Genomic DNA, 15007 nt, shown 5'->3' with positions numbered 1-15007 from the left:
GGGGCACAAAGTCTCTGTCTGGCGCTAGCATGGCTCTGTGTGGATCTCTGTGCCTGGGAAGCCTTAGTCACCTTGGGCCAGGTGCCATGGAGTCTTCTGGCTGTGACTACAGATGTTAACAAAACCGGCTGGGGAGGAAAGAGGACGTCTCCCTGCACCTGGCCACCTGGGCCAGAATCTGAGTCCCTCGTGGACACCCATCCATCACCTCTCGGCTGTATCAGCCATCCATTTCTCTCCATCCCTGCCCCAGGGCCTTCCAGCGGGCCTTTTCTAAACCTTTCTGAAGCACAGACAGAACCCAAGCCCCAACTCCGATCTGTCCCCCCTCCTGATTTTAGACTCAGAGCCAGCTTCCCATTGCTCTCATATCCAAATCCAAAATCTGATGGCAAAGTTTACCGGATTACCCCCTTTAGCCTAGCACCACCCCCAGTCTGCGCACCCCCGATCCCTGCCCTAAATCAAAAATACTCCCAGCCCTCCCACCCTCTGGACAGCTGGATAAGGTTCCAGATCTCAGAACTCAAACCAGGTTCCCAAGTCAGTTGGTCTTGCCCAAGGAGATAGAGCCTTCTAATGAAAATGAGAAAATCCTCTCTGTTAAGTGTTCTTGCAAGCAATCCTTGTGGTCACAGCTAAAATACTAGAAACAAATAACACAGCAGGTAAAGCAATTTAGTAAAAGGTGATTTCCTTTGTTGTCGAAATTTTAAATCCTTTTATATCCCTCCCGAAATGTGTTCGGGCTCAGAAAAATCACAGGTGGAAATGGAAGAGAGAATAAAAACCACAGAGAAGGGAAGAGCATTTTGGAGATTTTGTTTTGTTTTGTTCTCCAGAATATTGGCCATTCTTTGGGCAACGGCAGCTAATTGGTAAATGAACCTGTTTCCGTGAACAATGCTTATAAGAGACAACATTTCTCAAGGCTATCTCATCAACCTGAGAGTTTGAACCTGTCTGGGCACCCTCCCCACTCGCCCAGGTCCCTCCACCAGGCTCCTCACAGCACTCATGGCAGGTGGCACTGGGGGAGAGGAGGAGGAGAGGGGGAGCGCCTGGGGGCTCCATTCTCTGGTAAGCTTGTCGCATGGTATTTCCCGCACCTTCACAACAAGCCTGTGCAGTGGGCGCCTTTATTCTTTTTCACAATCAGGAAACTGAGTCTCGGGTTGAGAAGTTGCCCAAGTGCCCACGGGCACCACCGTGGAATTCAGTACTGGCTCCAGGCAGAGCCCAAACTCCCAACCGGCAGACGACACAATACACGATGGCAGGTGGGTGGATGGATGGATGGATGGATGGACGGACGAAGGATGGAAGGATACACAGATAAACGCTGGGTGGATGGATGAGTGAATGAGGGAGAAGCAAGCACCAAGGGTCTTAAGAGAGAGCAACTTGTGTCCACAGAAGCAGTCAGCAAGGCTCTATGACAGTGGCAGAGCTGAAACTAAGAACATCACCTTCTTCTAGCACTCGAAAAACCGTATTTGGTCACCCGGTGATAAGTATTTCACCAGGAACAGTGCATTGCCAAATCCGCAGGGCTTGCCGGGAGGTGGCAAAGGAACAGACCGCGTGGCAGGGATGCTGAGACGCTCTGTGTAGCAGGCAGAGGGCTGGGGGGCGGGTGGGGGATGGAAGTGCTGGCCCTTTAATGGCCAAGCCCAGGGCTCTGGATTCCGATGGCAGTTGATGAGGGAGGGTTGCAGAAGAAGAGGGACACAGGGCTTCCAGGAACTGTTCGCCAGCTTTGCAGACTAGACGGCCCACCTCTGCTGGGCCACCATTTTCCAGGGAGTTGCTGTCACTGCCTAGAGACCCCCAAGGCTCCCGCCAGCCCAGGTCAGTGGGGTTTGTGTTAATTCCCTTCCCCCCAGGTAACTATCCCAGGGCAGCTGGTTTGGGAGACTTCTGTCCCTATTTCCCCTCCTTGGGCTCTCCTCTCTTTTCCCCCGTCCCTGCCCGTGGTCCATCAGGACAGGTGTTTTGCCCACCATCCCGTGGGTACCGGTGGGCCTTCAGCTGACCTGAGTCCGAAAATCCACTCCCAACCCCAGTATCCGGAAAGCCGTTTCTCGTCCTACCATCCTTCTCTCCCTCCCCGGTCGACTTCCCAGGTACAGAGGGAGCAGGTCAGACCGGGTCCTGATGTCACATTCCCTCCTCCTTCGGCCTTTGCCCGGTCTGCATCTCCTGGACATCCGTCCTCCACTCCCTCCTCCCTCCTCCGTGCTATTAAGCACCTCAGCCTCGTTTCCCCCGTATCACCTCCCCTCTTGGTGCCACCTTCCCAAGGGTGACCGAGAGCCCAGTTTGGCTGGCACTGTCTGAGTTTAGAACTGAAAGCCCCCATTCCCGGCAGCCCCCTGTTCCACGGAAGCCAGGACGGTCCCCTGCCCTGTCCTTCTCTCGAGAACACTAGGCTCCATCCACATTCTGTCCCTTCCTGTGCCTACCAGCACCGGGGCCCTCATCAGAGTCCATTCACTTTTCCACCGCCCTCATATGGGGTCATGGGAGCAGGGAGAACCCGTTAGGGCCGCAGTGCCTGCTGGGAGGGGCCCTCAGTAGGTACCCAATAAAGACCCTCTGAACGAATGAATCCTGGGATATTCACTTTCACTTCCTGTTGGATTTAAGCCTAACCTACCTTGCTCCAAAGCCCCCACAACTAAATCTGTCTGCTCTCAGCTTCCACCCTCCTCCAGGCCTGGGTGTCTCCGGGGAGGGCCCCCTCCAGGTGGTGCTGGGTGCAGGGCACCAGTCCAGGGCACCCCCCCAACCCCCCCAGGCCAGGCTGGGCGGGTCATCTAGCAGGAATCCCCGGAATGCGGCTCAGACTTCCAATGCCAGGCCCCACCTGTTCCGGTCTGCAAATCCCCTTCCCACCTCCGCTGGGCTAATCCCCTTGGTTAGAGAAGGGTCCCGACGAGTGAGAAAAAAAGCAGCTCCTGTGACCTGAGCGGCCACATGGAAATCGGGAGACTAAACGAATGGGGTTTTCCGAGGCTCTGGAATGGGGTGGGGGGGGGGGGGAGGTATTCTGCACCAGCGGTTTACCGGGTCATTTTTAAGGAATGTAAATGGGGCCACTAGTGCTCCCCCCTGCACTCCCCTGTCACGTCCAACTGTTTCCATTTGTCCATGTTATTAAAACCCCCGCAGCTGTTCTTCTGAGCGCCTACTGTGTGCTGTCCCCTCGTCTAAGGACGTCAAATACAGCCTTGTGAATTCCCAAACATGGTCGTGAGCTATTCTGATCTTTACAGATGAGGAAAAAAATGGAGGTTCAGGGGGGCCCCTGCCTTGCCCCAGGCCACGCTGCGGGGAAATGACGGAGCTGGGGCTGGACCCTGCTCGTCCCGCCCCCAGAGCCCACCCGGTACAGGGTACCGACCCGCGGGGGCCCTTCCCCTCTGCGAACGCTGCTCCCACGGATGCCAGTAATCCCAGCAGCTTTCAGGCTGCGTCTCCTGCGGACAGCTATGGCTCCTGGCCCCACCAAGCACTTTCCAGTCCCTTCCCCTGGCGCTCAGAGTGCTGGCTGCCCCCTTTGGGCTGTCCCCGAGGCCTGGTGACTATGAACGCTTCTGTGGGATAAGGTCCAGGAGCCCCGCCGCCGTTGGGGTGCGGCCCTCACCTGCGCCCGGAAGCCCACGGGGTGAGCGCGAGTGCATAGGGGCCTGGCCCCCCAGCACCCACCTTTCTGGGTTTCCCGGACTGGTTGCAACGAGGAGCCAGCCGCCTAAAATAGAAAAGCTGACATGGTGGGGGGGGGGGGGGGGACGCCAAGGGCCAAAGTCCCAAAGTCCGAGCGGCGCCCAGCTGCTCTCCCCACCAGCTGCAGGCTGGCTCCCTCTGTCCCTGGCTCCCCCAAAGAGCCTCTGTGGCCCCTCTGTCTGCCCACCCCTTCCCTCCGGGGTCTTTAAATAGACCCCCACCCCCACCCCCCAAGCTACGGAACTGAAGGGAATGAGGCCCGGTCTTCTCCAAGGCAGCCCGGAGGCCTGGGGTAACGCAGCTGGCAACCGTCTTCCTGCGTGAGCCCCACCTTGGGGGACGGAATCGGAGGCCCCCATCCCTGTTGTTTCCAGAGCCCGCAGGCAGCTGGGACAGAGGTCCCTGCCCTCTGTGCTTCTACTTTGGGAAGCAGGGGGCGGGCTTCACATTGGGGCTGTTGGGTTGTCTGGGTCAGCGGAGGTGGGGGGTGGATGGTTCTGGATAGTTCCAGCCCCAGACTTAGATTCCCTGTGGATCTCGGGGTCTCATGTTAAAGCTGTGGGGGACCGAAGTGGGAGGGACCGTGAGCATGGAGCAGGTCATTGAAAGGGTAGGAGGGGTGCTCCCTAAACCCGAAAGGGAAGACAGACCCCAGTGCCCGTTTAGAGCACACACACCCTGCAGTAATCCCTCCCAGGGACCACCCCCGCCCCCCCCCCCAAACCACTGCAGGCGGCACAAGGCTGTGACAGAATGTCCACGGCAACGTTATTTATAAGGATGAAATAATTGGAGACAACTTAAATGCCCATCCCGAGGGGAAGAGGTGAGTCAGTCATGCTCCATCGGATGCTGGAACATTCTGCAGCCACCAAATGAATGAGGTAGCTGGGGAGGCCGTGCCGGGGGTGGGGGTGGGGGTGGGGGCGGTCATGGCATTTTGAGAGAGAAAAAAGCAAGGAAAGAACGTGCACCGGATGACAGAATTTTTGTGAAACAAAGCTAACGTGTGGGGAGAAAGAGAAGGAATCTTAGAGCAGAGGCTCCGGAGGACACAGAAACTATCACGGGGCACCCAGGGGGAGGGACCGCGGGGGCCGCCGTCAACCTTGCTTGTATGTTGCCCAAATTCGTCCAACCGGTGTCCCGCCTTTGTCACTAAAGAAAATAAGCCTGGGTCTCGCTCACGCCCACGGTGGGAGAGGGACGCTGGATTCAGCTGAGCTGTCGCAATTGTTCTCTCATGTCAAACCGGTTACCTGGCCCTCACTCCCCCCCCCCCCCCAACCACCCCTGGTGCTGCCGGGAGATGTGGATAGGAGGCTGGCCCCACGTGGTCCCCACCCTCTGGGAGCTCTCTGTCTAGGGGGACGGGCAGCCCTGCTGGTGGGTTCATAGAAAGTCAAAGAGGCCTTCCCAGATGCCGTTTGACCGGAGGCACCCCAAATGCAGGGGCTGCCCCCAAAGCAGGATGCAGGCATTTGGGGGCAGAAGAACAGGCCCTGTAAACAAAGGCCAATGGTTGGCGGGGGGGGGGGGGGGGGGGGGAGGAAGCAAATGGGAGGAGGCTGGGGGAGCATGGAAGACGGGCTGGGAGGGGTGAGGGGAGCCCAGCCAGCAAGCTGTGGGAGAGCATGATCTTCAGAGGCAGACCAGGGAGGCCGGAGATGCTCAGAGCCTCCTGCTGCCTGAGGCCTGGAGACAGCTCGGTGGGCAGGGAGGCGAGCCCCCAGCACCCCACGGCGAGGGGAGCACCAAGCTTGCAGAAGGTCACGATGACGGCCCAGAGGATGAAGGAAACCAACCTTCTGGGGCAGCAGAAGAAACCGGGTCAAGAGCAGCGCTCTGGGCTCAGACTGCGTGCGGTCCGCAAGGCTGGCTGGGTCTCTCGGAGTGGCCCAGACACTGGGTTCTGCTTCCTGCCCCGAAAAATGGTGCTGGCGTGGGGACGGACCCGCCTCGGAGGGCTGTTTGTGGTGGCAAAGGCATCATGGGTCTGCAGCTTGTAGCCCGACCCCCATTAGGAGCTGCTGGGAGGGGGTGGGCCTACTCCCGGGGATCGGGGATCGGGGATCGGCAGCTCCCAGCAGGTCCTGAGTGAGGAGGAGTTTGATCTCAGGGCACAGGGTCCCCGCCCCCGGTGGCCCAGGCAGATGCTGGCGGGTGAAGGAACAACAGGAGGCTGGCGAGGGCGGAGGACGCCCTCGTGAAAGCGGCTACTGGAGGCCCTCGGCCGCTGGGCTCCTCGTTGGGCAAAGGGCCTCTCGGACGGCGGGGCAGAATCCCACGGGCCCCAGTGTGTCTGGGCCTCGACTCTCACTGGCCATCTGGAGGGTCCTATGTCTAGTCCTGATGTGACTGCTCTCTCTCCCCTTGGCTGAGATCTCAGCCAGGCCCGGGGTCCCCCCGGCCACCCCAAGGAGCGTCACTCTCTCCAGCACCCCCAGGTCCCCTGCCCAATGGCGAGCCTGCAGGAGGCTTCCTCTGGCCAGCACTCCCCTCCTCGATGCTCTGGGGGTGGGGACGGCCCTGGCTCTGGGCTGCCCCGTCAGCAGGGCGTGTGGCAGCCCCGTGGGGCTAGGAAGCCGCTCTGCCGGCCCAGCGTCCAGATGGCTCCGGCCGTCCCGGGATGCGCGCCCATCCATCCCTTGGCATTTCTGCTTTGGGCCTCCCCCTGATGATCTGTCGGGTGTCCGAGTCCACACTCGGAGAGGCCCCTGGAGGGGCTTCGGGCATCTTCCCGGGCTCCGTGAAGCCTCCATCAAGTGAGTCCTGCTGCCCACACCCAGCTCTCCACGTGCAGAATCACACTGTGAACATTGTAGTTGATTCTTAGAGGCTCGGAACTGTGCAGCGGCTGGAGGCGTGAGTTCCACAGTCAGACACGCCCAGGCACGTCCTGACACCTCAGTTTCCTCATCTGCAAAATGGGAATGGTCAGACCAACTTGTCTGGTGTTCCAAGGATTCTTATGCAATAACCCAGAGCACTTAGTGCCGGGCCTGGAACCCAGGAAGCACCCAGAAGGTACAGGTGTCCACAATCTCTTTTTTTTTTTCTTCTTAAATCTGTCATACACTTGAATGTGGGAGGCCATACAGTTCTGAGAGTTGTGCACACAGACACACGTGTGTCACCAGGACTGTCGAATTCCAAACCCCGAGATTCCCTCCCGTCGCCCCTTTGCAGTCCTGACTCCCCCATCCCTGGCCGTCACCAACCCGTTCCGTGTCCCCCGGGTTCTGCCTCTTCCAGGATGGCCTCTAAATGGGATCACACAGGGTGTGACCTTTGAGACTGTCTTCCCCCGAACAGCATGATGCCTCTGAGCGTCACCAACGTGGTTGTGTGTCCAGCTTGTCCTTCGTCACTGTCGAGTGGTGGCCCACTGCCTGTATGGCCCGCCTCTACCGGTGTGCTCGCTCAAGGACCTTTGAGTTGTTTCCAGGGCCACTACGCACGTTGGGATACAAGCTTTTGTGTGAACATGAACCTCCGCTTCTCTCCAGTCAGTACGTGGGAGTCGGATTTTGCTGGATCTTTTGGCAGCACGGTCTTGCAGCGTGAGCGGCTGCCCCGTTTTGCTGTCCCGCCAGCGGTGTGTGGGAGCCCCGGCGGCTCTGATCCTCACCAGAACCCGGCCCGGTCAGGCTCTCCCGTCCCCTCCCCTTCTAATCAACACGCAGTGGCCTCTCATTGTGGATTTGCTGCCCACAGTCTTATCGTGGCCAAATACGCACGCCATAAAAGTGACCCTTTTAGCCCCTTTTTAAATATACGATTTAGTGGCATTAAATACAATCAGCACGTGGGCATGCGGCCGTCCCCGCCGTCCATTTCCAGGACCCTTTCAGCATCTTACATAATTTTTAAAAAATTTTTTTTAACATTTATTTATTTTTGAGACAGAGAGAGACAGAGCATGAACGGGGAAGGGACAGAGAGAGAGGGAGACACAGAATCCGAAGCAGGCTCCAGGCTCTGAGCTGTCAGCACAGAGCCCGACGCGGGGCTCGAACTCACGGACCGTGAGATCGTGACCTGAGCCGAAGTCGGACGCCCAACTGGCTGAGCCACCCAGGACCCCCTTGGCTCAAACACTTTTGATCGTGCACTCTAAAAGTCCGCTGTTAAGTGCGTAGACGTCTACGATTGCTACGGCCTCTTGGTGAATCGACACTTTAATCTGTATGTAATGTCCCTCTTGGTCCCTGGTAGTTTTCTCTGCTCTGGCACCTGCTTTGATATTAACCCGGCCATGTCAGCCTCCTCGACTATTTGTATATCAGTTTCTATCCTTTGATTTTTAACCCACCTCTGTCATAATTGAAGCTTGCTATAGACAGCCTATTGTTGGGTCATGGATTTTAATCCATTTTGACAAGTTATCTTTTCCCTTTACTGTGTGTAGGCTGTTTATGTTTTATTTTGTTGTGTACAGAACACTTAACATGGTAACTACCCCCTTAACTAATTTATAAGTGTAAAATATATTCTTACCAACTCTAGGGAAGCCATTTACATGTAATGTAATTATTGGCATGTCTGCATTTGGGTCTATTGTTTTACTATTTGTTTTCTATTTGTTTTTTTCTTTTTTTTTCTTTTTTTTTTAAATTTTTTTTTTAACATTTATTTATTTTTGAGACAGAGAGAGACAGAGCATGAATGGGGGAGGGGCAGAGAGAGAGGGAGACACAGAATCGGAAGCAGGCTCCAGGCTCTGAGCCATCAGCCCAGAGCCTGACGCAGGGCTCGAACTCACAAACTATGAAGTCATGACCTGAGCCAAAGTCGGACACTCAACCGACTGAACCACCCAGGTGCCCCAAAGCATCTGATCTTTTTTTTAATGTTTATTTATTTTGGAGAGAAAACGAGACAGAGCACAAGCAGGGGAGGGGCAGAGAGAGAGGGAGACACAGAATCCGAAGCAGGCTCCAGGCTCTGAGCTGTCAGCCCAGAGCCCGAAGCGGGGCTCGAACTCACAGACCACGAGATGGTGACCTGAGCTGAAGTCGGATGCTCAACCGACGGAGCCACCCAGGGGCCCCTGTTTTTTTCTTTTACCTCTATCTTTTCATGCCTTAAAAACTTATTTGAATACTTCTTAATGATCCATTGTAATTTATCTATTGGGAATTTTGACTATGTGTTTTGTGTGTGTAGTTTTTTGTTTTGTTTTGTTTTCTGAGAGAGAGAGAGAGAGAGAGAGAGAGAGAGAGAGAGAAGCTCAAGCAGGCTCCATGCCCAGCACAGAGCCTGGTGTGGGGCTCGATCCCACGACCCTGGGATCGTGACCCAAACTAAAATCAAGACTTGGGCACTGAGCCACCCAGGCGCCCCTGGGTGTATAGTTTTTAAGTGGATTGTTTAGGGACTAAAATAAGAATATTTCTAAGTTTACTTCACAGTCCACAGGATGTCAATATTTTAGACCTCACCAGCACATTGGTCCCTTTGCCTCTGTCTCTTTATTTATAGTTGTCACGTGAATCGGAACCAAAGACACTGAATATCCCACTAGACAGTGCAGTGTTTTCTTCTTTCAGCCATCACACACATCTCTTAAAAATTAAAAGGAAGAAAACAGTCTATTTACCTAAGTATTTACAATGTCTGTTGTTCTTCTGTCATTCCTGACATTCCAAATTTCCCTCTTGCCTGAGAACTTCTCTTAAGCAGTTCTGCTGGTCACGAATGGTTTCCTTTCCTGCATCTGAGAAAGTCTTTATCCTTCTCGATGGATATTTTTGCCAAATTGACAGCTTTTTCTCTTATTTTTTTTAAATATTGTTTTTGCTGATGTTTATTTATTTTTGAGAGACAGAGAATGAGTGGGGGAGGAACAGAATCCAAAGCAGGCCCCGGGCTCCGAGTGGTCAGCACAGAGCCCGACATGGGGCTCGAACTCACGGAGTGCAAGATTGGGACCTGAGCCAAAGTCGGACGCTCAACTGACTGAGCCACCCAAGCGCCCCATACAGCTTTGTCTTCTGGCGCATTAAAAATGTTATTCCACTCCCTTGAGGCCTCCATAGTTCCCAACGAGAAATCTGCTGTTATCTTTTTTTTTTTCTCAATAGTTTTTGATAAAGGATGTTTCTTTCTTACCGTTCTCAAGATTTCTCTCTTGGCGTTTAGTGGTTGGCAGTTTGTGATGCGTCTTGGTGTGCATTGCTTCAAGTTTAAACTATTCGAGGTTCACTCAGCTTCTTGAGTCCATAGGCAGGACTATGCCTGTACCTTTTGCCAGATTTGGAGAGTTTTCAGCCATTTTTTTTCTTTGAGTACTTTTTTACGCTCTGCCCTTCTGGGAATCCAGCCAGCGTCACAAATGTTAGATCCTCTGTGAGAGTCTCACGGGTCCCTGAGACCCAAAAAATAAATAATTTTGAAAGAGAGAGAGTGTGAGCATGAGCAGGGGAGGGGCAGAGAAAGAGGGAGAGCAAGAGAGAATCCCCAGCAGTCTCCTCACTGCCAGCACGGAGCCCGACATAGGGCTCGAACCCACGAAACCAGAAGATCATGATCTGAGCCGAAACCAAGAGTCAGACGCTTAACCGACTGAGTCACCCAGGTGCCACCAGATGTTCTATCTTCCGATTCATCATTCTTTGTTCTCTCCTCTTCATCGTGATGAGTCTGAGCCCATCCCGTTGAGTTTTTATTTTTAATTTTTTTTCAATTTTTTTTTAACGTTTATTTATTTTTGAGACAGAGAGAGACAGAGCATGAACAGGGGAGGGGCAGAGAGAGAGGGAGACACAGAATCGGAAACAGGCTCCAGGCCCCGAGCTGTCAGCACAGAGCCCGACGCGGGGCTTGAACTCACGGACCCAGAGATCATGACCTGAGCTGAAGTCGGGACGCTTAACCGACTGAGCCACCCAGGTGCCCCTCATCCATTGAGTTTTTAAATTTCAGTTCTTGTATTTTTCAGCTCTGAAATTTCCATTTGGTTCTTTATATATTCTCTTTCTTTGCTGAGACTTTCTAGTTGCTCACTTGTTTTGAGTATGTTCACAAAAGCTTTTTTATGATGAATGCTTTAAAATCTTTGTCACATTGGGGCGCCTGGGGGTCTCAGCCAGTTGAGCGTCTGACTCTTGATTTTCACTCAGATCATGAGCCCAGGGGTGTGGGATCAAGCCCCACGTCGGGCTCCACGCTGAGAATGGAGCTTGCGTAAGATTCTCTTTCTCCCTCTGCCCCTCTCTCCCACTTGTGCTCTCTCTCATGCTCTAAAATAAAATAAATAATAAAATCAAATAAAACCTTTGTCACATCCTTCAGAGACCGCTCTGTCATTTCCATGTTGACATCTATTGTCTTTTTTCACTCTGGGATCTTCCTGGCTCTAAGTATGACTGCTGTTTTGTTTTTTGGTTTTTTTGTTTGTTTGTTTGTTTGTTTGTTTTGTCTGGTTGTTTGGGGGGAAGGTGAATCAAAACCTGGACATTTGGGGTATTATGTTGTTGTGAGGCTCTGGGTCTTATCGGAACCCATTTTAGCTGACCTCCTCTGCCTCTGCTCTGGCAAGGGGCTGGGATGAGGGGTGCCATGTCCCTGTTGCTGCCAGGTGGGGGGAGAGGTCCAGCCCCCACCTGACGGGGGCGCTCTTTGTTCGTATCAGGTGGCAGAGTTCCAGCTCCCGGGTGGGCTTCGACTGATGCCTCCCTGGCTGGAGGAGGGAGGAGGGTCTTGGTCTTGCTCCCCACAGGGCCTCCACACGCACTGCAGCGGTTGGGGGAATGGGTTACCAGCCAGCAGAATGAAACTCCTGGCTCCCTAACGTCCTTCACTGACATAAACCAGCAAAGGGTGTGGAGGTGCGGTGCCCCAGTACAGCCTGGTGAGGGTAGAAGGTGGCTCCCTTATTGGCCTTTGCTGGCCGGGACAGGGTGTTGCCGCAGTGTTTTCAGTGGTGTTGGGCTGGAGAAGAGTGATTATTGTCTGAAAAATGTCTCTCCTGCTAAGCTGCCCCTTTTCTGGTCCTGTGGCTCAAGAGAGCAGGCTTTCGTTGGGCTTTTGTGTCTGTGCCCATTGTACGTTTCGAGGTTGCTGGCTTTGCAACTACGATACAGGAGGCACAAGGAAAACCTGGGGAACTTCGCACCATGGCGTTCCTTGGGGCCAGAGAGCCCCAGCAGCCTTCTCTCTGCTTTTCAGAGTCTTCTTATGTTATTCATATAAAGTTCAGGATTCTTAGTTGTCCTTAGCAGAAGGAATGTAGAGAAGTAGGTCTCTGCTTCATCTTCCCAGAAACAGAAGTCATTTAAGTTGGGTAAATACCACCAAGTAGCCTTCCAGAAATGCTGCTAGTTCACCTTGAACTAGGAAATGGTATACCTTGAGTCTGCTTTAGACAGATACAAGTAGAAATGGGCCCAGGACTTCCCAACATCCCAATGCCTGCATGTTGTAGTTAATCAATGTTGGATGGATGGATGGATGGATGGATGGATGGATGGATAGGTGAGCGGATGGATGGATACATGGGCAGGTGGATGGGTGGATGGGCAGGTGGATGGGTGGATGGGTGGGTGGGTGGGTGGCTGGCTGGCTGGCTGAATGGATGGATGGGTGGGTGGGTGGCTGGGTGGGTGGATGGAAGGGTAGGTGGATGGAAGGGTGGCTGGGTGGATGGATGGGTGGGTGGGTGGCTGGGTGGGTGGATGGAAGGGTGGGTGGATGGAAGGGTGGCTGGGTGGATGGATGGGTGGGTGGATGAGCGGGTGGAAGGATGGGTGGGTGGGTGGATGGATGGATGGATAAGTGGGTGGGTGGATGGATGGATGGATGGATGGACAGATGGATGGATGGATGGATGGGCAGGTGGGTGGATGGATGGATGGATGGATGGATGGATGGATGGATGGGTGGTTGGATGGAAGGGTGGCTGGGTGGATGGATGGGTGGGTGGGTGGATGGGCGGGTGGCTGGGAGGGTGGGTGGATGGGCGGGTGGAAGGATGGATGGGTGGGTGGATGGGTGGTTGGTTGGAAGGGTGGCTGGCTGGCTGGCTGGATAGATGGATGGGTGGATGGATGGATGGATGGATGGATGGATGGATGGGCGGGTGGATGGATGGGCGGGTGGGTGGATGGGTGGGTGGGTGGATGGGTGGATGGATGGGTGGTTGGTTGGAAGGGTGGCTGGCTGGCTGGCTGGCTGGATAGATGGGTGGGTGGGTGGATGGATGGATGGATGGATGGATGGATGGGCGGGTGGATGGATGGGCGGGTGGGTGGATGGGTGGGTGGGTGGATGGATGGGTGGATAGTTGAGTGGGCATATAGATGGATGGGTAGATGGTGGATGGATGGATGGATGGATGGATGGATGGGTAGGTGGATGGGTGGGTGGATGGGTGGATGGATGGATGGATGGATGGATGGATGGGTGGGTGGATGGGCGGATGGTTAAATGGATGGGTGGATAGGTGAGTGGATGGATGGATAGGTGGGTGGCTGGATGGGTGGGTGGGTGGATGGGTGGGTGGACAGAATATAGGAAAGGCAATTAGGAGACCAATATACAGTCCAGGTGAGACATCACAGCATCATTGGTGGCCATGATACAAGTAGCCATTACCGAGTGCTTCCACTTTGCCAGGTAAACGTTTCTGCCACATGATCCTACTTAACCCACAAATGAGATATGTCCATTTGACAGAGGAGGAAAATGTGGGCAGAGAGATATAGTACTGAGCTGAGATTCAGGCCCAGAGCCCCCTGGTTCGTGGACCCAAGATGCCATGAGAAATTCCCAAGGAGAAGGAGATGACAAGCCAACACACCCTGCTGACAATCAGAGGTTTTCCTGCCCCAGGGAATGTCAGTTGAGCACTTTTCAAAATCTTCTCCCCGAGACGGAAACCCAGACTGTGCTGTGTTCACGTATTCAACAAGTATCAATCAAGTGCTTGCTCTGTGCCGAGCCCTGTGCCGGATGCTGAGGGTACGCCGTAAGCCATAGGACATACGTGATCTTTGCCCCAGGGACATCGGAGCGTCTGAAATCACCCTCCCCACTCCAGGTCCACCGTGTTGAAAGCAGACGGAGCAGAACCCCAGGTGCCCACCAGATGCCCTGCCCGACACTCAGCCCTTCAGTCCAGAAGATTCTATGAGTAGCAACAAATATCGGTGGTGGGCTTCCAGGCCACGGGAGGAGAGCAAGCCGGAGGAAATGACCCCGGGGTATGAGGGACACTCAGTTCTGGCTGTGGCTTAGGTCAGGAGCCAGAAAGCCCAAACCCACCCCGACCCAGCATGCCCAGTCTGTGCATTTGTGATGGAGACTCAGGCCACTGAAGCCTGGCAGCTAGGTTTCCTGGGGATCCTCAGGCCTGCCTGCAGCCCTCCCCTGACTCAGTCTCCCCAACTGTTAATAAATAAGTGCATACATCCCTCCCCCTTCTTCTCCCTTTCCGCCATTCGCCACAGTTTGGTGAAGGTGGGGAGTGACAGTTCCTGTAATGTCTGAGGCTCTGGAGGCTTCGTGTCGTTTCCAGGGAGTGAGCGTCTCACCCTGTGCTCTGGATTCGCCATGTGTGTTGACATCCGGGTGCAAGGCGGGGCTGCTCGCAGCAGCACAGATCGCCAGCCTGCTGGTCGGCCCCGGCTCCCCGGTCTGGCCCTGGAGACCGGGGAGGGTCTGCCAGGCCCTGCTGAAGGCTGGTCGCCATGGTGACGCCCCTCCACCAGCATCACCATCCTGGGCCATTCGGACACACCCGCATTCGAGTCCTCTCCTCTGTCCTAGAACTCCACCCCCTGCAGCATGACGAAGGGTTCCGGAAAGGATCCCCGCACATTGTCACATGCCACATGGTCCCCCGGAGGATGGCTGTGGCGGCTCCCTGCAAAGAATCTGTGTAGAGCCAAGAGTCCCTGTCCCCATCAGCCTCAAGGGGCTCTAAACTCTCCTGACTTCCTTCTGCATAGACCTCACCACGGTTCCAACTACACAGGTGCTGCCATAACTATGGTTTTAGGTCTCTTTGCCCCTCTCCAGGGCATGTTCTCCCATCGTGTTCTCCAGAACCCCCCGGCCCCCGCCCCCGCCGGAGACAGAGCAGCAGCTTGACCAACCGCTCTTTGCCGGACGGAAGGATGGAGAGTTGTCTTACGAACACTGATTTTATTCCCGGTGTCCTTGCAGCACTGCGTATACAGGAGGCGCTCAATAATGACTTTCCAAGGGGTTGAGTTGATCAGCCGGAGAGTGGGTGTGACAACTTCTGTTGCAGCGCCAGAAAGTGAAGGAAGCT

General features: G+C 54.7%; 1 protein-coding gene across 1 annotated transcript in view; it reads left to right on the top strand.

The window, feature by feature from the left end:
* The first annotated feature begins 865 nt into the window (after positions 1 to 865).
* BRD3 (bromodomain containing 3) overlaps positions 866 to 15007 on the top strand; it is a 61246-nt gene continuing 47104 nt past the window's right edge. Inside the window, exon 1 of the mRNA XM_045468986.1 lies at positions 866 to 1851. The gene's annotated coding sequence lies outside the window, so the exon portion shown is untranslated. The remainder of the gene's footprint in view (positions 1852 to 15007) is intronic.

The sequence above is a fragment of the Leopardus geoffroyi genome, chromosome D4 (assembly GCF_018350155.1).
Source record: "Leopardus geoffroyi isolate Oge1 chromosome D4, O.geoffroyi_Oge1_pat1.0, whole genome shotgun sequence".
Taxonomy (NCBI): domain Eukaryota; kingdom Metazoa; phylum Chordata; class Mammalia; order Carnivora; family Felidae; genus Leopardus; species Leopardus geoffroyi.
This window is presented reverse-complemented; position numbering and strand designations above follow the sequence as displayed.